This window comes from Lampetra fluviatilis, chromosome 17 (assembly GCF_964198595.1).
Source record: "Lampetra fluviatilis chromosome 17, kcLamFluv1.1, whole genome shotgun sequence".
Taxonomy (NCBI): Eukaryota; Metazoa; Chordata; class Hyperoartia; order Petromyzontiformes; family Petromyzontidae; genus Lampetra; species Lampetra fluviatilis.
This window is the reverse complement of record NC_136291.1, coordinates 2,415,652-2,438,956: the sequence shown is the minus strand read 5'-3', so window position 1 is coordinate 2,438,956 and position 23,305 is coordinate 2,415,652. Positions and strand designations below refer to the sequence as shown.

Genomic DNA, 23,305 nt, shown 5'->3' with positions numbered 1-23,305 from the left:
CACGCACACTCACCCCCACGGACACACACACACACAGCATGACATACCTACCAACACGCACACTCACCCCACGGACACACACACACACAGCATGACATACCTACCAACACGCACACTCACCCCACGGACACACACACACACAGCATGACATACCTACCAACACGCACACTCACCCCACGGACACACACACACGGGCGCGCACACTCTCTCGGACACACGCGTAGCTTTGTCCAGAGAAGAGGAGTGTGAGGAGGAGGTGGCAGTACAGAGAGAGGAGGTGGCAGTACAGAGAGAGGAGGTGGCAGTACAGAGAGAGGAGGTGGCAGTACAGAGAGATGCAAAGAAGATGGGGGGGGGGGGGGGCGTTCGATCCGATCGCTGCAACCGGCGGCCTTCAAGAGCAACGGGTTTCCCCTTCATCTCGCCAGAAACACGACCGCGAGGTCTGTATGCGAGCACGACCAGCACTGCGGCCCGAGTGGAGATTCCATTTCCAGATGAATAACATCCGTATGTGAACATAGACGTTTCGGTCAATGGCCCTTCTACGGTGTATTCCTCTGTTGTAGGGCCCGTCCGTTGCCGTCGTCTGAGCGGAACCACTGCCAACGGAGGCAGATCCACACTGAAATCAGCACACATGGTCTCGTCCCTCGAGGTTTGAGTTTTCACCAGTGGAACTCCCTTCCTTGACAAGGGGGGGGACAGGGGGCTGCACCCCCCCCCCTTCCTCCATCTCCCCCCCCCCGCCTCTCCCAAATCTTGCCACACCCCCCCCCCCTCTCCCTACCCCATAACCTCCACCACCAACAAACGTGTTAAGGCTATATGGGGGGGGCGAGGGGTCTTCATCTTTGTTTGTTTATGAGCACGTGTCTGTATGTATGTGAATGTTTGTGTATGTATGTGTATGTATGTGTATGTATGCATGTATGTGTCTGTAGGTGTATGTATGTATGTGTTTGTATATGTCTGTATGTGTATGTATGTGTATGTATGTGTCTGTATGTGTCTGTATGTGTGTGTATGTATGTGTCTGTAGGTGTATGTATGTATGTGTCTGTATGTGTATGTATGTGTCTGTAGGTGTATGTATGTATGTGTCTGCATGCCTAAACAGCTTTTGTTCAGCCGGATCGAGGGGGCTAAGCGGGGCGCGGCACGGGCTAGAGAAGAGATGGAGTGATGTGGTACAGGAGGACGTGGAGCTGAGTGGACTTGCCGATGACTGGTACCAGCGGTGTCAAGATCGGCCTCAGTGGAGGAGGCTCGTGAAGGACGCTACTGGGCAGTTGGAGGCAGTCGCCCTACAACAACAACGAGGGGCGGAGGAGCGACGCTCACAACAACGAGCGGAACGCCGGGTGGCTAAAGCACAGCAAGTTGGTACAGTAGGGGGCAAAGGTGGTGCATCAGCCAGTCATCTCGGTCATCTCGGTCAGTCGACCCGTGGCACCTTCTGGGTCTGCCCCGTGACCTCCTGCCAGCGGGCGTTCGACACTTCACGTGGCCTCAAGGTGCACTTGGCCTGGCACAAGCGTCGTGGTGACGTCACCGCCACTTAGTGGCGAATGGCGGTTGTTGTTGTTGTATGTGTCTGTATGTGCCGGCCGGGAGCGGTGGGTGTAGCGGTTAGCGCTACGCTGCGCTACTAACCAGGCAACCCGAGTTTGATTCCCGCTCACGGCCAATACCGGTGGCGATTATTATCTGAACCGGTCGTGGGCCTCCCCTAGGTCGACTCAGCCTTAAATGAGTACCCGGTGCGATGTGCAAACATCGCCACTAGAGAGACAAAGGCGGCCAAGCGTGGTGTTGGCCACCCAGCCCCTCGTGTGCTGTGCCGGCCTTCATAGGTGCTCACTAACAGCACTTGCCCCTACAGGTCTGTTAAGGCTATACGGGGGATCTTTATGTTTGCAGGCGGAATGTTTACGTATCCCACGTGTGCCTGCATGCGTTCGTTCGTTTGCTCACCAGGAAGCAATATCTCAGCCTGCTCTATCCACTGCTGGTTCAATGGACGAACCTCTTCATCGTCATCGTCGTCGTCGTCGTCGTTTACAGCACGTTGTTTACTCGGTGCTGGACGGAAAATCGTGCCCTTTCCCGGCCTTCAAAGGTGCTCGCTCACAGCACTTGCCCCAACAGTCTGTAAAGGCTACACGGGGAGGGAGGGATATTTGTCTTTGTGATGTCCCACTCACACACGCGCGCGCTCCAAGCTTCTAAGGCGCAGAGGAGACATTAGCGCCTTGTGGATGGAAATCAGCCCCCCCCCCTCTCCTTTTGCACCTCTGGGAACTCATTAACCCTTATTTATTTATTTACTCTTTCCACCCCCCCCCCCCATCTCCCGCCGCTTCACTGGAAAGTATCGCGACTTCTCGTAACACGAAGCAGCTTCTTAATGAGCTTCACGACGACACCACAAATCTTGCATAAACTTCGGGGTTGCGTTTCGTTATCTCTCCCCCCCCCTTCTCCTCTCATTACTGTTGTTGTTGTTGTTGCTGTAATTGCGTTGTTACGGAACGTTGTGATACCCACCGTTGTGCCCTCCCCCGTCCTCCCCACTCCGTTACTTCAATGTTTTGTGTTGTTATTGAGCTGTAGCTCACGCCGATTAAAGCCCTTGTCGAGGGAGTCGGTGGCTTTGAATGGGGGGAGGGGCGGGGCTGTGGGTGGAGAGGGGCGCAATGGATTGGGGGGGGGGGGCGAGGGGGGCTGAGGAGGTTCGTGCTCGGAGCGGGGACGATTACGGGTGCTGTTTAAAGGGGTTGAAACATTGCGATGGGAGTGGATGAGAAGACTACACGCGCATCGCGGTTAGCGTAAGTTAAGGATCTGGCACATCTCCTGATGAAGCTGGTTGATGTAATTCTAGATTTGAAGTTTTCGTGACTGCAAGGATCCATACTCTTTGGTTCTTTCGGTAAAGTCACGTAGGTGAAGAAAAAAGAATAATAAATAAGAATAAAAATGAAAACGAATTTATTTTATTTCATTCTTTTTTTTTCACCTACGTGACTTTACCTGGTTGATGTAATCACCAGCGAAACGTCACGGTGCTAAAATTGAAAATGTTCTGGGTTTGCTCTCCAACACACCGGTGTGCTGAAGTAACAACGACTTTGTCTAAGTGACACACCTCACTAATTTGGCTGTGTCGGGTGGTGGTGGATTAACGACACGCGTATATTTACGCGATCTAACTCAATCGTTTTTTATGATTATGATGCTTGTCGTAGTGTTTGAAGGCATCGCCGCTGCTGGACGTAGCCCCTCCCCGTCCCTCCACCATCGCCCCCCACACACAAAGCCAAATGTACCCCGTGTAGCCTACACATGATGTTGGGTCAAGTGCTTTTAGCGAGCGCCTATTATGCCCGCCACGAGGGAGTGGTGCAATCAGCACCCCACGCCCGGCCACCTTTGTAACCCGAGTGGCGACGTTTACACATCACAGCAGGTACTCATTTTAGGCGGAGTCGACCTAGCGGAGGCCCAGGGCCCATTGAGATAATCGTCACTGGTAATGGTTGCCGAGAGTGGGAATCGAACTTGGGTCTCCGGGTTCGTAGCGCAGCGCGCAAACCACGTAGCCACCGATCCCCCAGAGAGCCTTAGCAGACTGTTGGGGCAAGTGCTGTTTGCGATCACCTATTAAGGCCGGCAGAGCACACGAGGAGGCGGTAGGCCAACACCACGCCCGGCCGCCTTTGTCTCCCCAGTGGCAATGTTTACACATCGCAACAAGTACCCATTTGAGGCTGAGTCGCACTACTTAGACACACACACACACAAAGATACATTCATCAATACGAATTTTTTGTGGTATTGCCAACACAACGATCCTTTAGTTATTATATTTCATTGGAGGGGGGCTGATTGGTGGGGGTCTGTTTATCCCCACCTCCTTCAAGCCCCCACCCTCTCCGCCACCCCGCCGTGTGTAGCGTTGCGAGACACTGAGCGATCGCTGTTCGCTGTGCCACCCAGGGAGAGAGAAGCGCGCGGCCCCACGTGGACGCGGTGGCCCCACGTGGTTTTTGTGGGGGGGGGGGGCGGGGCTGGCAAAGGGGGGGATGAAACGGTAAAGCGTGGGGGGGGGGGGCTGTTCAACGCCCGCCCCCCTCGAACCAACATGCAGCACGGCGCCTCCCTACCAGACCCCCGCCCCTCTCCCGCGAATAAGAAAAACAACAACCTCCGTTCACCACTAAGTGGCGGTGACGTCACCACGGCGCTTGTGCCAGGCTAGGTGCACTTTTGAACTTTTGAGGTCCTTCAAGTGAAGCGTCGAAAGCCCGCTGCTGTGCGGAGGTCACGGCACAGAGCCAGCTGTCCCGGGTTGACTAACTCGGATGACTGACAGATGCACGAACTGTGCTCCCTACTCTGCCAACCATCTCTGCGTTTCATCCGCCCGGCGTTCCGCTCGTTGTAGCGTTGTAATACGGTGTTTTTTTTCTTCTGGAAAATGTTCTGGTTTATCCAGGATGTTTCTGTTGCGCGTCGTCGCTTTAAGATGTTCTCTGTTCATATTTAGTTTGTTGCGGTTGCACCCGACTCAAGAGCCGCATGGCTCACAGGGCGATACCTAATTAATGAAACTTGAAACTTGAAAACTTGTTGCGTGCGTCGTTCCGCTGCCCTCCGTTGTTGCTGGACGGCGACTGCCCCCCAACTGCCCCAAGAGCAAGTATCGTCCTTCAAGAGCCTCCTACTCCACAGAGGCCGATCTTGACACCGCTGGTACCGGTCATTGGAAAGTCCAATCAGCTCCACATCCTCCCGTTCCACATCAGTCCATCAGTTTTCTATCCCCCCTCCCCTCCCCGACGCGACGTCCCTTCGGGTTGGTGATGCGCATGTGCAGTTGCACCGCCTGCACACACGACAGCTCCACCGCTGACTGCACGTGGAGGCATGTGAGAAAATTCACGTGTATATATTTTTTGCGTTTCGTTTGTTCTCCTTTTTCCGCACCTCCGATGAGTACGTTTGGCTACGTACGGTGCGAAAGAAGTTTCAACATACGTACGCACATATTTCAAGGATTGGGAGAAGGTGGTAGGTGGCAGGGAGAGAGAGAGATACAGGAAGAGAGAGAGAGAGAGTGACACACACAGAGGGAGATACTTTTTTGACTGTAGCAAAAGCACTGGAGGCGATTTCGATATGAAATACACAAAGTTACCAGCAAACAAATGAAAATAAACGCTACAAATCCACGCGCTGTGGCGCTAAAAGCACCGCGCACAACACGAAAGAAAAGTCACGTGGTGGTGGTCATCGCGCACGCCACAGTGACGAGCGAGCGCTTCAGAAGGTGAACACGAGGGTGCCGTCCACGCTGGTACAGAGGGCTTTTCCGGCTCCCCAGCGTTCGAAGAAGACGTGCACATCACCAACATGTGTGTGGTATGCGTGCTCCAGCCGGAGCCAGAGGGAGAGAGGGCGCAAGAGTAACAGGCAGGGCCAGAAAGACACCGAGGGATTGGGAAAGAGAGATACAAATGGGAAAGCGTGGGAGACTTTTTACTTTTAAACAACTTTTATTGCCGTCAGCAGCAACAGCACTGGAGGCGATTTCGATATGAAATACACAGTCAACGGCAAACAAATGAAAAGCACCGCGCACAACACGAAATAAAAGCCACGTGGTGGTGGTGGTCATCGCGCACGCCACGGTGACGAGCGAGCGCTTCACAAGGTGAACATGAGGGTGCCGTCCACAGAGAGAGAGAGAGGGGGGGGGGGGTTAGGTAAGGCATATCTTATTTTTTAAATCGTTTTCATCGCATTTAAACTATTAAACTATTTATATATTTTTTATTTTACCACGTAAGGCCCACTGACCTATATAGCTCTATTTCAGAAGCGACCTGGCCACAAATACCCCAATGAAGTGGTTCATCTCGTGGAAATGCATAGCAGCCAAAAAAATAATCTGAACGCATGTCGACTCTAAATGTGGAGGTGAAAAACCGTGCAAACCGGAGAAAAATCCACGCGACCACGGGGGAGAGAAAGAGACACGCTGCTGAAGTCATCCCCAGAGATTCTGGGTCTCCTGAATCGTGCGCTTGTGTGATAGTGTGTTCGTTTTTTTCGTGCTTGTGTGTACACGCGCGCGCGTGTGTGTGGGAGGGTGTCTGCGTGTGTAGGGGAAGCGGTAGTGTAATGGTTAGCGCACTGTCCTACGAACCCGCCAACCCGAGTTCGATTCCCGTTCACGGAAAACACCAGTGACGATTATCTGAACCGGTCTTGAGACTCCCCTAGGTCGACTCAACCTCAAATGAGTACCTGATACGGTGTGTAAATATCGCCGCTAGGGAGACAAAGGCGGCCGGGCGCGGTGCTGGCCAGCCACCCCCTCGCGTGCAGTTCTGGCCTTCATAGGTGCTCGCTAACAGCACTTGCCCCAACAGTCTGTTACAGGCTATACGGGGGATCTGAGTCTTTGTCCTGATCTCTGTATCACCTTCTTTGGAGAAATTGTAAAACAAAATGAAGGTCGTGTTGTTGTTGTTATTTCTGCTGCTGATCTGTTTGTTGTTGTTTATTCACTGCCTTAGGTAACAAAGCACATGCGGACGAACCCAGCAGGAGGAGGGTATTTCTGCTAATTGTATTTTTTCGGTGGAGACGGAGGCACCATACCTACATCCGTAGCTCAACACAATCGCCAACAACACGCAGGGTGCGAAAGAAGTTCGACAATCCATACAGAGCGGGAAGAACGCACAAAATAACACTGGTCAACACGCTTTTTCTGGCATAAGGTATTCCAACGGTTTTAAGGTAATTTTGGGATGCTGATTCCAAATCTGGCATCAGTTTTTTGTCTATCACATCAGGTTTTTGAGATATCAAATATTGCATTTTCAATAAAAACTGCAGAAGAAAAATATTAAATAAATGTGGATATCTACATAAAATGATATTATAAACACACTATCCTAAAAAGACAGCATCATATTTTAACACTAAAGCAGTCACTGACTCGCAACAACTTGCAATCATAAGTGACAGAGTTAATTTCGGGTAAAATCAATGAAAATGGGGTATGCCGATAGCATAACAATGATGTGATAGAGCAAATCTGAGATCAGATTTGGAATCAGCACCCTGAAATTAGTCTAAAACAGTTGCTAAAGTCCAGGCCAAAAATAAATGTTTTTTTGTTGACCAGTGTTTAATTGGCGACGTATCGGCCAACGGTCCTTTACAATGGGTTTAAACAAGACAAAGATCCCCCGTGTAGCCTTCACAATCTGCTGGGGAAAGGGGTGGGTGGCCGGCACCACGCACAGCCGCCTTTGTCTCCCGAGTGGCGATGTTTACGCTCCGCAACGGGTACTCGTTTGAGGCCGAGCCGACCCAGAGGAGGCCCAGAAATTAGTTCAGATATTCATTTCTGGTGGTGGGAATCGAACTCATGGTTTTTTGTGTTGACCTGCACCACAATGGGATTTTTGCACACAGCGTTTTAATAAGTTTTTTTTATATTTGCTGGTTTATTCCAGGATGTTTCTGTTACGCTTCGTCGCTTTAAGATGTTCTGTGTTAACATTTTGTTTGTTGCGGTTGCACCCGACTTAAGAGCCGCGTGGCTCACAGGGCTATACCAAATAAATTAAAAAAAAAAACTTGAAACTTGAGTCGCCGTGTTCGTAGCGCAGCGCTCTATCCGCCCACACCACACGCACGCGCGATCGGTCTGTCCGCGTGCGTGCCAATCACGTGAGACAATCAACATGTATCAACACGTGGCGGCCGGGGTCGTCAGGGGAACAGAAACACGAAGCGCGTTCACGGGCATTTTAATTGAACGGCGGAGCGTGGCGGGGCACGAAGCGACTCTCTGTCGATGATCGGTGTCCGTCCGTGGCAGACGACGCCGAGAGCGAATGAAGCCAGACTGCTTTGGCAAAGGCCAAGCTTGTACCTGTGCAAACACCTGTCACATTGTGCCGTGCACGAAGGTAGGGGGGGAGGGAGAGAGGGCGAGTGCGGCGATTACACGGACAGACCCCCCTGACCAGAGCTGGCAACGTTTCGAGTGGTCCGCAAGCTGTGGGCATTGACAATCTGCAGGTAGAGCATCGTTGCCTTTTCAAAAGACAAATACCTCCCCCCCCCACCCACCCACTCGTACAGCCTTACCCGATTGTTGGGGGAAGTGCTGTGAGCGATCCTCTATAAAGACAGGCACGACGCCCGGCCGCCTTTGTCTCCCTGCTGGCGATGTTTACCACATTTGCACCGGGTACTTGTTGGAGGCTGAGTCGACCTAGGGGAGTCCCGGGACCGGTTCAGATAATCGTCGCTGGTGTTGGCCGTGAGCTGCAATCGAACACGGGTTGTCGGATTCGTTGCGCAGCGCGCTAACCACTAGGCCACCGCCCCACCTTTTAAACACACTAAAGATAAATATCCCCCGTATAGCCTAAACGACTGTTGGGACAAGTGCTGTGAGAGAGCACCTATAAAGGTCGGCACCGCACGCAATCTATCATCCAGCAGTGAATAAGCAATGGGCGATAAACACACCACCAACGATCATGATGCTGATGATGATTATGATAGTCCGTTGAGCCAGCAGTGAATAGAGCATGTCTAATCATTGTTATGCTCCATCCAGCAGTATATAGAGAAGTAACGATATATAACCAAAACATTCCACTTGAATATATCCGCGTGCGATGTTTGTTGCTATAAGCTCACTGGGGGCGTGAGGGCCGAGGGGGAAGGGTGGGGGGCGCAGGCGGGGGCGGGGGGTAAATTTTCTTCATCTTTAAAGGAACACGAAATAATGAGTTTATTTTGTTAGAAGTTTGTGTTTTTTTAAGCTTCTTTTGCACCATCGCAACTCGCCGAGAGACCTTGGATTGAAAAATACGCTGAGCCTAACTTATTCAACTCGCCCCAAATGTCATTACCACGAGAGAGAGAGAGAGAAAGACATGGAGAGAGAGGGGGAGAGAGACAGAAAGAGAGAGACAGAGTTAGACGGGAAGACACAGAGAGAGGGAAGAGACGTCGGGCCAGCAGCCTGGGCATCTTCCGTGCTCTGGTCCGTGTCAGGGTGTGTGGGCTGGAGTTCCGTCATGCGCAGCTGACCCACGCCGTTCCGGCCTTCATGGAGCAGTGGGCGCTGGATGAGGCCGTGTGCTCGGTCGCAGAAGAGCTCTGCATGCAGATATGAGCTACCCGTCGGAGGCCATGATACTGCGAGCAGTTGTGGGTGCAGATGCAGCACTTGTCGCAGTTACAAACATTACATACAAAACAGGAGGAACATAGAGATAGAGTAGGGCGAGAGGGGGTAGACTTTTGGCTTTAAAACACATTTTATTGCAGCCAGCAGCAACAGCACTGGAGGTGATTCCGACACGAAATACACAAAGTCACCAGCAACACAAATAAACAAACGCTACAGATCCACGCGCTGTGGCGCCAAATGTACCGCGCACAACACGAAAGAAAAGTCACGTGGTGGAGGTGGTGGTGGTCATCGTGCACGCCACGGTGACGAGCGAGCGCTTCAGAAGGTGAACTTGAGGGTGCCGTCCACGCTGGTACAGAGAGGGGCTTTTCCGGCTCCCCAGCGTTTGAAGAAGACGCGCTGCCAGAGGTGGGACAAAGTCATTGTTATGCAAGTCCAAGTCGAGTCGCAAGTCATCAAATTCATGACTCGAGTCTGACTCGAGTCCAAGTCACATGACTCGAGTCCACATCTCATAGGTGGGACAAAGTCATTGTTATGCAAGTCCAAGTCGAGTCGCAAGTCATCAAATTCATGACTCGAGTCTGACTCGAGTCCAAGTCACATGACTCGAGTCCACACCTCTGCGCGCTGCACATCACCGACATGTGTGTGGTACGCGTGCTCCAGCCGGAGCCGCGCCTTAAGCAGGCCCCTGAACACTGGAAGCACAGAGCAGCCGTCAGCATCAACTTGCATCATCTTTTTCCTCGTTCTGTACATAGCCATCTTCCCTTGAGCACAGGCGAAGTTGGCGTGGTCATGGCTCTTGTTGGCCAGGTAAGGCACCCCATATACGAAGCTGCTGTTGTAGAACGGCACCCGCAGATTCTGAAGATGTCCCCCAAAAGGCGGCTCATGAGAGAGGGAGAGACAGAGAAAGGGAGAGACAGAGAGAAACAGGGAGAGATGAAAAGAGAGGGGGAGACACACTGCGTTGCTCCGAGTGAGTTACATTGGATCCGACTAAAAACGCACTTGGTGAATGTTGCTCGTCTAAATAAAAGCGAAACTACCATAGCAATAGTACATAATTAGCGCGCGTCAATGTGATCATTTGCACAAAATGCTCAAAAGAAAACGTTTAAGATGATATAGATGTACCCTAGAATGTTATTTTAATGAACACAGACAGACGAGTGAAAGAGCTACGCGAATACTCTGATCTGTCAGTTGTTTCCTGACAAACGCCTTGTATCAATATTCAACGACAAATACGCCGCGTATAGCTTCAACCGACTGTTGTGGAGAGTGCTGTTCGCACCGCGGAAGCGGACACCACTGAGCTACATTTTAGATGCACTCTAATTCAAGTGTATTGGTTTGGCCATGTTTGTTTGTTGTAGTACAGAGCTAGACTGATGGCCTTAATCTAAGTTGTCTTGTGGTTGTTGTTGTTGTTTGACTTGCATCCCACTGGGAGTTTTGCACACAGCGTTGATGTACGGTGTTTTTTCTGCAATATTTAGCTGTTTTTTCTTGGATTTTCTGTTTGCACTTAGTCACATATTCACTTTAAGATGTTTTTTGGTTCATGTTTTTGTTTTTTTGTTTGTTGCGGTAGCACCCAATTCAAGAGCCGAATGGCTCACATGGCTATACCTAATAAATGAACTTGAACTAATAAATGAACTTGAACTTGAACTAATTCAAGTGGGCGCTTTTTCGCGTAGAGCAGGGCTTGGTGTAGCAGCGCATTTCCATCAGCCCCGCTTCAGGACGAACATTTTAACTCGACTTTTAACTACTTTTATTTTTATTCTTGGTTCTTTCGGTAAAGTCACGTAGAAGGGAAATAATACAATAATACAAATATAAAACCGGTTAGGCACACTGAGCTATACAGCTGTTTTTTTTTCTTTCAGAAGTGACCTGCCGATCACAAATGATAGCTTATCGAAGTGGCTTATCATCGTGTCGAGATTTATAGGCAGCAGACAAATATTCTCAACGCACGTTCATTCTAAATGTGGATGGGAAAAAAACGGAGGTCCCTGAGAAAAATCCACACAACTGCCGGGAGAGACAGAGAGAGGGACACGCAAACTCAAACTATACAACAGGCGTCAGGGTCGGGATCGAACCGACGACGTCCCGTATGAACTAAAGTTTTTTTTAAATATTACCAGCTCAGGCACACTGAGCTATGTAGCTCATTTTCGGAAGCGAACTTCCCACAAATGATAACTCAACGAAGTGGATTATAGCGTGGATATTTATAGCAGCCAAACACTCTAAACGCGTGACGTTGATTATAAATGTGGAGGACCCGGAGAAAAATGCACGGGGAAAGAGAGAAAGAGAGACACGCAAACTCAAAATATACAAGAGGCGTAAGGGTCGGGATAGAACCCACGACGTCCCGTATACCAGGAGCCTTGTAATTCAAGTGGGCGCTGTTTCACACAGAAGGGGGGTGGCGTAGCAGCGCTATCACCACCGGCTCGGCCTCAGAACTGACGTGTTCTGGTAGCACAGCATTCGAAGTGATACCATTTAATTCATCAAATTAAGTGCGGAAACAAACAGCACGTGCTAGAAGTTTGGTAAGCGACAGTGCTAAGACAACCAACTCACACACTCTAATAACCCCTCCCTCCAACACAACGCACAACACAAACACACACAAAGACCCCCCGTATAGCCTCAATAGACTGTTGGGGCAAGTGCTGTTCGCGGGATGACGTCGCCAGCAACCTCATCCGGCAGCCTTTGTATCCCCAGCGCTGATGTTTGTACACGCAGCCTTTGTATCCCCAGCGCTGATGTTTGTACACAGCACCAGGTATTAATTTCAGGCCGAGCCGACCTAGGGGAGGCCGAGGGACCGGTTCAAATATCCCCCGCTGTTTTTTGGTCGTGTGCGAGAAATTGAACTCGGCTCGCTGTGTCGGGAGCGCAGTGCGCCAACCACTGCGCCACCGCTCTCTGGCGCGACCCATCTCTGCGACAGGGCGCGCGCACACAAAAGCACATCGCGCGCACGCAACACTCGCACTTTCAAATCTCTATCGCACCACCAGCAGCGGGTCGCGATCTCCTGCTCCCTTGTGCACCGCTCCAACAAAAACACCCAGCCCCAAGCTCCTCACCCTCCCGCCCCACGATCCCCCCCACCACCCCCCAAACCCACCACACCAACTCTGCTCGTTCAGTGGGTGTCGGGACAGACACCCGAGTCATGCACCCAAGGACGCACCCCTTACACCCCCCCACACCCCCCGCGAGGCAGTAATGAACGCGCGCGCGCGCCCCTGAGCCAGCGATGATGTCGGCGAATTGACGCACGCAGTTTCAGAAACAGATGCCGCGAATCATTTTAGTGCGGGCGGGGGGGGGGGAGGTCGGTGATGGGGGGGAGGGCGGGGTTGGGGGGGGGGTGCTGAGGTGGGTGGTGGTCTAGGGAGCGGTGGTGTAGCGGTTAGCGCGCTCAGACTACGAACACGGCGGTGTGGAGTTCGATAACCCGCTCACGGCCACCGACATCAAGCGACGATTATCTTAACCGGTGTTGGGTCTCCGCTAGGTCGACTCAGCCAGTACCTCGTGTGATGTGCAAACATCGTCAATAGGGAGACAAAGGCGGCCAGGCGTGGTGTTGGTCACACCCCCCACCCCCCCCCGTGTGCCGAACCTGCCTTCATAGGTACTCCTCGTTAACAGCACTTGCCCCAAGAGTAATTGACGGCTATACGGGGGATCTTTGCCTTGGGTGTTGCAAGTAACCAGCGGGGCTGCTGCTGCTGCTGCTGCTGCTGCTCTAACACGCGACGACCTCAAAGTGTCGCCGCCAGCACTCTCAGCCGAACGCGATTTTTCATCACATTAGTGAAAACACCACTCCGATTGGCACGGTTGGCTACGTACGGCGCGAAAGAAGTTCAACGCACGTGTACATACACACAAGTGACTGTCACGGCCTGGAGGGCGTGCAGCGAGCGGTGTCGCACGAACTCACCGCGCGCCAGCCAGTTGACCCCGAGGTCGATCCCAGGCCACGGACGACATCGGCGGGCAGTCGACAGCTTCCGTGGCGAGCGTCTCTCTCCGTCGATCTTCCCCAACAATCCGCACTGACCCAAGCGTGGGTGAAGTATGGTCAAACACACCACCCTCACCCCCCCCTCCTTCTTCCACCAACTCAGACACGGCGTGAGGAAGCCGACCTTGATCCTGCGGGTGAGTGGCCAGGCACTGCCGACAAGAGACGAGAGTAGACAGACAGATGTGAACGCTCGGTGGGCACGAGGTGTTTTGTGGGATTGGTCACGGGGTTGGGTTGGGTGGGGGGTGGGTGGGTGCCATGGTGGTATTCACGACTCCCTGTCGTTGCTACACCGTGCAGATCCGCACACCTTTGTCCCGCTCGACAGAGCAAATAACAGCGCTCCTTTTGCGCGGTCAACGGCTTCGTGTTTGCGAAAAACAATTTATTTTGCTTTGCCATCGCGCTAGTGACGAAACACACCATGGGCGACGATTGCGATCGAGATGTCCCATCTCAGGGTAGCGTCCTGGTAAAAAAGAAATAAATTTGTTAACAAATGGGGGAGGAGGAGGGGGTGGGGGGGGGGCGATCCACCCCCCCCCACACCCCCACCGGTATTAATATGAACCTCCCACGTCGTGGACGCATCGCTGCCCTTCCAAATGTCATCTTTGTATTTATTATTTATTATTTGTCTTACAATCTGAACATCTCTCGGCCATCGCCTTACGACAGCGACGCGGTCAAGAGTCAACGTCGTCGCTATTATTATTATTATTAGATTCAACTACCACCGCCGTAGCCGTCACGGAGCGTGTCCTCTGCGCCCCGTGATATGTCAACGTAGGGGTGGCGGCGTGTGGGCGACGAGTTCGTGAGGAGCGAGAGAGCAGCAAGAGAGTGAGTGAGAGAGAGTGAGAGAGAGAGAGAGTGAGCAGCAAGAGAGTGAGTGAGAGAGAGGAGCGAGCGAAGAGACGAGCATTGAGAGAAGAGACGAGACGGTGCCGACTACCCCGACCCACCCATCTCGTCGTCCTGTACCTGTCCGCCGGTGCCGCTCTAATAGGGGGTGGGGTACGAGCCGCATTAATGCAGTTGTTGTTGTGATTGTCCTCCTCGTCGTCGTGGTCGTCATCGTCATCGTGACTCGCGCGCGTCCGCGTCCTGCGGTTTATTATTTTATTTCACGCCGCTCGAGTGAAGGGATACAAGAGGCAAGCGCGCGTGGGGTCAGAGAGAGATGGAGGGAGGGAGGGCGAGCGAGCGGGCAAAGTAAACGCGAACAATAAAACAGCGCGCAGCGGCCGAGTGATTAAGCGCATAAATCATTGTCACCGTCTGTGTGAGGTGCGGCAATGTGGGGGGCGGGAGGGGGGGATTTGTGGGAGGGGGGGGGGTACAAAGACGGAAAGACGGGCGTGGTGGTGGTGGTGGTGCTTGTGGTTGTAGCGGCGGCGAACGCCTCTGCAACTGTGCCGAGCCACTTTTGAGACGCTAGGGTTGGTGGGTCACGGCCACGGTTTGTGAAAATCGTAATCATTGCCGTCATCGTGATCAGCAGCAGAAGCAGCAGCAGAATTGTGAGGTCCCCAATGCCAAGTGTCCATGGTAGTAGCAAGAGACGAGTGCATTTCTCACCCCACCCGCCCTCACAAATAGAAGCTAACTCCTTGCAAAAAAAACAATACATACGAGACGGTCGGGTGGATGGAGTTCGGGGGCAGCTTAGATCGATCGCCAAGTGACCATACGTCGATCAATCGATTGAAGAAATGTCTAGATTTGAAGTTTTTTTTTATTTATACCTACGTGACTTTACCGAAAGAACCAAAGAATACGATTGAAATGTGCTATTCACGCTCACGATGCATGCATCGAAGCGAGCTTGAGGAAGACTTATGGTTTTATTGTTTTGTGTCGATACGTGCGTATTGTCTTTCCAACGCACCTCCGATTAGCACAGTTGGCTAGGTGCGATGCGAAAGAAGTTCAACATACATAGGCACGTACGTTCGTGAGTCGTATACTTTACGATAAACCACAGACCGGCATGAAGGCAGCAGCAGCAGCAACAGCAGCAGCGCGAGCGAGTCGTCGCGACCAATAGTTACCAAAGCTCTGCGGTTCTCTACGTATAAAAAAGGGTTACCGGTCAATTCATGAGCGTGTTCATGTGCTCGGGAAACCAAAGCAACCCGAGAAATACCCGCACGTGCGAAAGGGCGATGCTCTGTTGTTGTTGTTGTTTTATCAGATGGAACAGATGGTGATTAGTCCACACTTTGCTGCATTGCATTTCCCTGGCGAGCCAGGGTTAACGGCACCCCATCTGTGTGTGGTCCACCAACCCTCGCTGCCTCGACCGCTGGATTACAGGCGGCCACGTGCATTATCACGCGCAGCGCAACCCGGAGCAGTCGTTTTGTGACGTCATCTTCCGGGGTTGTCCTCTGACGCAGGGTGATGCACTGCTCGCTGGCACGAGCTTCCACGTGGAATTTAATTTGTAAACTTTTTATCATTTGAGTAGCATACAAGTTTGTAATTTATTTATTTATAATACAAAAACATTTCCGCCACCGCAAAGCAAGGTTTTATGGTATGAGCAAATCAACAAAAGCTAACAAAATAATTCTCAACGCTTTTTCTTACGAACAACAATGTAATTAAAATAGTGAACTTTGCAACTGTACTATTTAAAGTGAGAAATGAATAATATTAACACTAAACAACATCAGACAAGAAACAACGACAATTAACTGATTCGAACTTTTTAAACACCTACAAAAATACAAGAACAATCATAACCATAAAGAATGGTAATTGCAATACCTACAAACGTACAAATTCGATTACACAAATGCAACCTCTATCCCAATAACTCAATATCGGGCGACCACCAACCCAACTTCTAATACCAATTCATCATCAGCCTTGGTCAATCCACAGCTAGATAACGTTGCTTTGAGTTTCTTCCTCCTTTGAGTAACATTTTGGGCATTTTTTGTTCTTCAAATAGGGTAAAAAAAAAACGTATTTCAAAAAAACGAATTGCTAAAAAAATATTTTTGGCAACATAACCCGAGAACACAGTAGCCTATACTACTCTCTTTCGACTGAAGTAGGCAGTGCATATGATACATAAACTAAACTATGAGTTGTGCGCCTTTTGGCGTCATCTGGTCCAACACCATGTGAGACAAGGCTCTAAGGAAAGCTGTCTCGGGTGTGGACCAATCAATTTCAAGGACAGTGCATACATTATCAGAGTTGTGTTTTTTGTTTGCATTCCGACTGCAGGTATTGTGGTCTATGTAAACATGACTCCTTCTAAAAAAGGTGTCAGTTTTGTTGCTAGGTAAAAGGGTAAAAAAACAATTATTATATTTTTGCTACTGGTATGAACTAAACGATGTATTTTATTTTACCAAGTAAGGCGCACTGAGCTATATAGCTCCTGTTTGCAAGCGAACTGCCCACAAAAGATAGCTCAACGAAGTGGCTTATCGCGTGGAAATTTATAACATCCAAACACTCTTAACGCACGTTGATTATAAATGTGGAGGGAAATAAAAAAAAACGGAGGACCGGGAGACAAATCCACGGCGAGAGAGAGACACGAAAACTACAAATATACAGGCGTCAGGGTCGTGATCGAACCCGTGACATCCCGTATACCAGGCGAGGTAGTTAACATCTCACCACCGTGACGCCCTCAGTATTAACTGTGAAGGCCACTCAATTCGAATCGTAAAAAGAAGAATCTCTGTAACAAGCGACACAAGCGCAATCTACTGCTCGGCCATATCAGCGATGCACCCAGCTAACTGCTTCTGGCGTTAACTCGGTGGAAATGATCGACTTTACGACTGAGTAATCTCTTTCTCCTCGTTACGCGACAGACGCTTTGGCTGGGAGCGTCTGGGAGAGGTTTCAGGTCGAGCTGACCTAGGCGAGGACTGAACCCATTCAAAAGGCACAAAGAACAAACGGAACACACTCGTCAATTAAACGGCCCTACAAAAGTAAAACGATTATTTCTTCGGGGACGTTTCGGGCAATGCGTGCAGAGAGATCGTGAAGAGAGGCGAATTGCTCGGTGACGTGGGTTGTCGTGTAAAAGCTAAAGGCGCAGCTCTGCAATTGCTCCCTAACACCACCGCTGGCGAAAGGGCCTCCAATGTCATGCATCTACAGGGTATTTTGGTCTACTATTCCACGCTAGCCGGAGGTCTTGCAAGATGCCTGCATGTTAACCTCACCACACGCCACCTGCCAATTTCACAACTGCGGTGGTATACCTATGTTGAGTCATCGCCACTCGGGAAACAAAGCCACCCCCAAGTGTGTCGTGCCGGCCTTCAAATGTGCTTGCTTACAGCACTTGCCCCAACGGTCTGTTGAAGGCTACACGGGGGATATTTGTCTTGACTGTCGGTTTGTGGTTGTCGCAACAGCGGGGAGTTGGAACTGCACACAGCCCCAAAGTGAACAGAGGCGGTAATGGGAGTCAAGTTTGTCTAACATCACCAAGTTAAATACATATTAAAATTTTGTTCAATAAACAACCTCGAAAATAACACAGGCCAGACACGACAGAGAGGCCAAAACAACAACAAAACACAACTCCCGTCGCCAAACGTGTTTATGATACAAACAAACAAAAACATCGGCAAAAAAACGCTTTGTAAAATACATGTTACCTACCGAGGAATGTGTAAAATATTATGTATTATGAGTAAAATGTTTTCTGTTTTTACGTGTTTATATGCGTGTATGTGTGTATGTATGTGTGTATGTATATGTGTGTGTATGTTGGCACAGTAGGGGTGCACAGGTGGTGCATCAACCAGTCATCTCAGTCATCTCAGTCAGTCGACCCGTGGCACCTGCTGGGTCTGCCCCGTGACCTCCTGCCAGCGGGCGTTCGACACTTCACGTGGCCTCAAGGTGCACATGGCCTGGCACAAGCGTCGTGGTGACGTCACCGCCACTTAGTGGCGAATGGCGGTTGTTGTTGTAGTGTGTGGGGAGCGATAGTGTCGCAGTTAGTGCGCTGCGCTATGAACCCAGCGACCTGGGTCGATTCCCGCTCACGACCAACACCAGTGACGATTATCTGAACCGGTCCTGGGCCTCCCCTAGTTCGACTCAGCCTCAAATGAGTACCTGGTGCGGTGTGTAGTAAACATCGCCACTGGGGAGACAAATGCTGCCGGGAGTGGTGCTGGCCACCCACCCCTCGTGTACCGTTCCGGCCTTCATAGGTGCTCGCTAACAGCACTTTCCCCAACAGTCTGTTAAGGCTAAACGGGGGATCTTTGTGTATGTGTGTGTGTTTGTTTGTGTCTTTGTTCGTCACCCCCCTCCCAACGCCCCCCCCCCCCCCCCCTTAACGGGGTAGGGACGACGAGGTAGGAACAATATCCGAGTCGAGGGTTCCTGGGTCTAAAGAGCGAGCGACGTTCAGAGTTTCTCTGGGGAAATAAGATCCGCGAAAAAGTAACAGCGAGACACAACAACAAGAACAATAACAACAACAACAACAGCAGCAGCAAGAGCAGAGGCTGCACAGGGGGAGAGAGAGTTGGTGTACACCCAGGAGGGAAACAGTGGGAGGAAGATTGCTGTGTGATGTGTGTGTGCGTGTAGGTCGACTCAGCCTCAATTGAGTACATGGCGTGGTGTGTAAAACATCGCCACTGGGGAGAGAAATTAGGCAGAGCGTGATGCTGGCCACCCACCCCCTCGTGTGCCTTGACAGCCTTCAAAAGTGCTGCTCGCTGACAGCACTTGCCCCAACGGTCTGATCAAGGCTACATCGGTGATCTTTGCCTTTGTGTGTCTTTGTGGTTTTTTGGGCACCCTCCATATGTCGTCGATAAGAATACTTGCCCCGACTGTCTGAGCAAGACTACATGGGTGATCTTTGTCTTTGTGTGTTATGGGGAGCGGTAGTGTAGCGGTTAGCGCTCTGTGCTACGAACCCAGCAACTCGAGTTCTATTGACCGCTCACTCAACACCAGTGACAAATATGTGAACCATTCGTGGGCCTCCCTGAGGTCGACTCAGCCTTCAATGAGTATCTGCTGCGGTGCGTAAACATCGCCACCAGGGAGACAAAGGCGGCCGGGCGTGGTGGTTGCCCATCTCACTAACAGCACTTGCCCCCAACAGTATGTTAAGGCTGCACGGGGAATCTTTGTCTTCGTCACGTGTTTTGTGTGCGGCTGGTAACCTCTCCACCTTGCATTGATTTACCAAAAGCATGGCTTAAACACCCAAGTAAGAGTGTGCTCGTGTTGGAGGGGCAAGATGTTTGAGACCTATCCCGGCCAAAACTCATTTGCGTGCGAGGAGCTCACAGATTCTTGCAAGATCTGCATACGGTCCCATCCGTGAGCTCCTCCTCCGGCAGGCAAAGCTGCGTTGGCTCAAGTCGCCCGCATGCCCAGCCACCGCATGCTCCAAGTAGCTTCTGTTTGGCCGGTCAGAGAGGGGCTAAAGGGAAGCTTTACAGGCTAATGCGGTACAGAAGGATGTGGAGCTCAATGGATTTGCCGATGACCGGTGCCAGCGGTGTCAGGATCGCCCTGTGTTGAGAAGGATCGTGAAGGACGCTGCTGGGCAGTTGGAGGCAGTCGCCCTCCAACAACAGCGGAGGGCAGATGACTGACAGTCACAGCAAATGAGGGCAACGCCGGGAGGCTACAGTATCTTCAATTAATGTTCCGTGCCGGGCCTTCATAGGTGCTACTCGCTCGCAGCACTTGCCCCCTAAGTCCGTTTCGGGCTATACGGGGGATCTTTGCCTTTTGTGAGAGTGAAAACAAAAATTGCACGACAGTGTTCAGGAACACCACCGCCACATTCACAGTAAAACCAAACAATACCATCTGGCGTCGTGAGCCGGGCCCATCTCTGGCATACGACATTTCTCGGACTCCGACGATACCTGGACGCGCGTGAGAGCGCTGTCGGGAATCCACGGCTGGAGACTCATTCTGCTACCACCCACAAACAAAAGACAAATATCCCCCGTGTAGCCTTTAAGAGACTGTTGGGGCAAGTGCTGTCAGCGAGCACCTATGAAGGCCGGTACGGCACACGAAGGGGTGGGTGGGCCGCCCCACGCACCGTCGCCTTTGTCTCCCACCAGTGCTGCTCTCTACATCCCGCACCAGGTACTCATTTGAGGTTGAGTCTACCTAGGGGAAGCACAGGACTCAGGTGAGATATCCGTCATCGATGCCGTCCGTGTCCGGCAATCGATCTCGAGTGGCCGGGGTTCGTAGCGCAGCGCGCTAACCACGACACGACCGCTCCCCCACAACCACACCACCATCACCAATCCCCGGTGAATATCAACCCCCACCCCTCCCCCACAAACCCTCCGATAACCAACCAGCCCCCCCCACTGGTCCCGTTCCTTACACAGAACTGCCCCCACCCCCCGCCGCGTGACCCCAGACACGAGCGCTTCAGTTTAATATCGGGCGGGTGTGGCGCGCGCGCACCCATTGATTTGTGACAGTTGGCTGAAAGCTTCTGCTCATGACATTTCCCATCATTGCAACGTCCACCCATGCGCCCCACCCCCCACCCTATCCCCCCACCCTATCCCCCCCCCGCCCTCCAACCCCGCCCCCTCCGTCCCCTACCCATCACCGCCCCCCCCCCCACCTACTTCAGACCCCTTCGTCTCAACAACAAAAAAATTACCACGCATTAATGCCCCGAAGATGCTACGAAACCAACAAAAAACTCACGTCTTTTTGTCCCAAAAGGAAACACGTAGATAGTCGACGTTTCAGGCAATGACCTTTCTTCGTCAACGCATCAACGCGACAGTCATCTCATCATAATTAACCTTGCTGATGGTGTGTTGAATGCTACTGACAGCAGCACTGCGTTCAATGTGGCATTGGAGCAATGAACGAGACGCACATGCCGCAACACCAATGATGAATACAGTTTTGCCAAGTTGTGCGAAACTGATATCGCGATAATCATAAAGCGGAGATAATTGTCTATCATACAAGATGTTGCATTTCCATGTCGCATCGTTTAACCAATACTTATATAGAAGCAACCAAACCTTCAACGTTTCACTACCACCCAGCAACGAACCATCCACACCTACCCACAACCACACTGCACGAGGTAATAATTTAAGGCTGAATCAACCCAGAGGAGGCCCAGAACAGGTTCAAACATGTGCTGCCTAATTCGGGTTGCTGGGATCGTAGCGCAGCGCGCTAACCACTGCGCCACCGCTCCCCACCCAATATCCCCGCCATTCGCCACTAAGTGACGGTGAGGTCACCACGGCGCCTGTGCCAGGCCAGGTGCACTTTGAGGCCACGTAAAGTGTTGAAGGCTCGCTGACAGGAGGTCTCGGGACAGACCCGGGTGCCATGGGTTGGCTGACTGAGATGAGTGGTAGATGCACCAGCTGTACCGCCTATTGTGCCAACTTGCTGCACTTTAGCTTCCCGGCGATCCGATCGTTGTTGTGAGCGTCGCTCCTCTGCCCTCTGTTGTTGCTGGAGGGCGACTGCCTTCAACTGCCCAGTAGCAGCAGCGTCCTTCACGAGCCTCCTCCACAGAGGCCGATCTTGACAGTGCTGGTACCAGTCGTCGGCAAGTCCAGTCGTCACACACACACATACATCCACGCATAAACACACGAACACACGCATGTCTTTGATTCCATCTGTATTTCTTGTTTCTCTCTCGCAATGACACACACATGCAAATGCATTCGCACACTCCCCGACACGCATACACATTCACACACCGCAACACAGGCACATGCACCCACACACACACGCGCATATACGCTCAACCATACACACCGACACATATACTGACGAACACACACGCATACACAGAGGCGGATATAAAAAAAATTCCCAAGGGAGTGGGGGAGGGGGGGGGAGTCTGCCTCGAATAAAATAATAAATAATTCAATATATTTTCTGTGCTAAATATCAATAATAGAGCAACACTCACACGCACCTATACATTACAAAGATCTGCACACACACACACGCGCGCGCGCGCCCGTAGACATGAATGTGCATTGCTACGTAGACATCGTCACACGCAGAGGAGCAGCTACCATCACTCACTCACACTCAGGCAGAGACGCAGATACCCGGTGTAGCATTTAACAAACCGTTGGGGAAATTGCTTTGAGCGAGCCACATTCGAAGGCCTGAACGGTAAACCACGGAGATGGGTGGCCAGCGCCAAGCATGACCACCTTTGCCTCCCCAGGGCTGATGTTCTACCACGCTCCGCACCGAGGGCTCATTGAAGACCGAGTGGGTGTAAGCGGAGAGGGCCCAGCACTGGTTCAGCTTCATTGGTCGACAGCGGGAATTAAACTCGGATCTCAGGGGTTCGTAGCGCAGCGCAGCACTAACCGCTGCGCCACCGCTCCTCACCCACCCACCCACCCTACAACACACAAGACAAAGATTCCCAGTAAAGCCTCAACATACTTTTGGGACAAGTGCTGCTAGCGAGCACCTATGAAGGCCGGCATGGTACACGAGAGGGCGGGTGGCCAGCGCTAGCAGACTAACCACTGCGCCACCGCTCCCCAACCACGACACACACACAAAGACAAAGATCCCCCTAGTAGCCTTAACAGACCTTTGGAACAAGTGCTGCTAGCGAGCACCAATGAAGGCCGGCACGGCACACGAGGCGATGGGTGTCTAGCAACCAGCGCGCTAACCACTGCACCACCGCTCCCCACCCACAACAGACAGACACACTGATACACGCACACACACACTGACATACACATGCACACGCACGCACGTGCGCGGCTTTTATTCTGTCTCTCTCTTTCTTGTGACTCTGCTAAGCGCGGCGCGAGCAAGGGGGAAGAGGATGAGGCCACGCGACATTTCGGCACGGAGCTAATGAGGGCCCGGGCCTCGGTTCGTCTCTTGGAAGTTCCCACCCCACCGCCCCCACCCCCCTCCCCCCTCGGGGGGCAGCCACGCGGGGGTTTGCGAAG

The 23,305-nt window shown here is 51.8% G+C and overlaps 1 long non-coding RNA gene across 1 annotated transcript in view; it reads right to left on the bottom strand.

Moving 5' to 3' along the window:
• Positions 1–9,352: 9,352 nt before the first annotated feature.
• The window catches only part of LOC144936719 (uncharacterized), a 115,776-nt gene continuing 101,823 nt past the window's right edge, over positions 9,353–23,305 (bottom strand). The window contains exons 2-3 of the long non-coding RNA XR_013637451.1: positions 13,239–13,474; positions 9,353–9,640 (exon numbers count right to left, since the gene is read on the bottom strand). This is a non-coding gene — a long non-coding RNA (uncharacterized LOC144936719). The remainder of the gene's footprint in view (positions 9,641–13,238; positions 13,475–23,305) is intronic.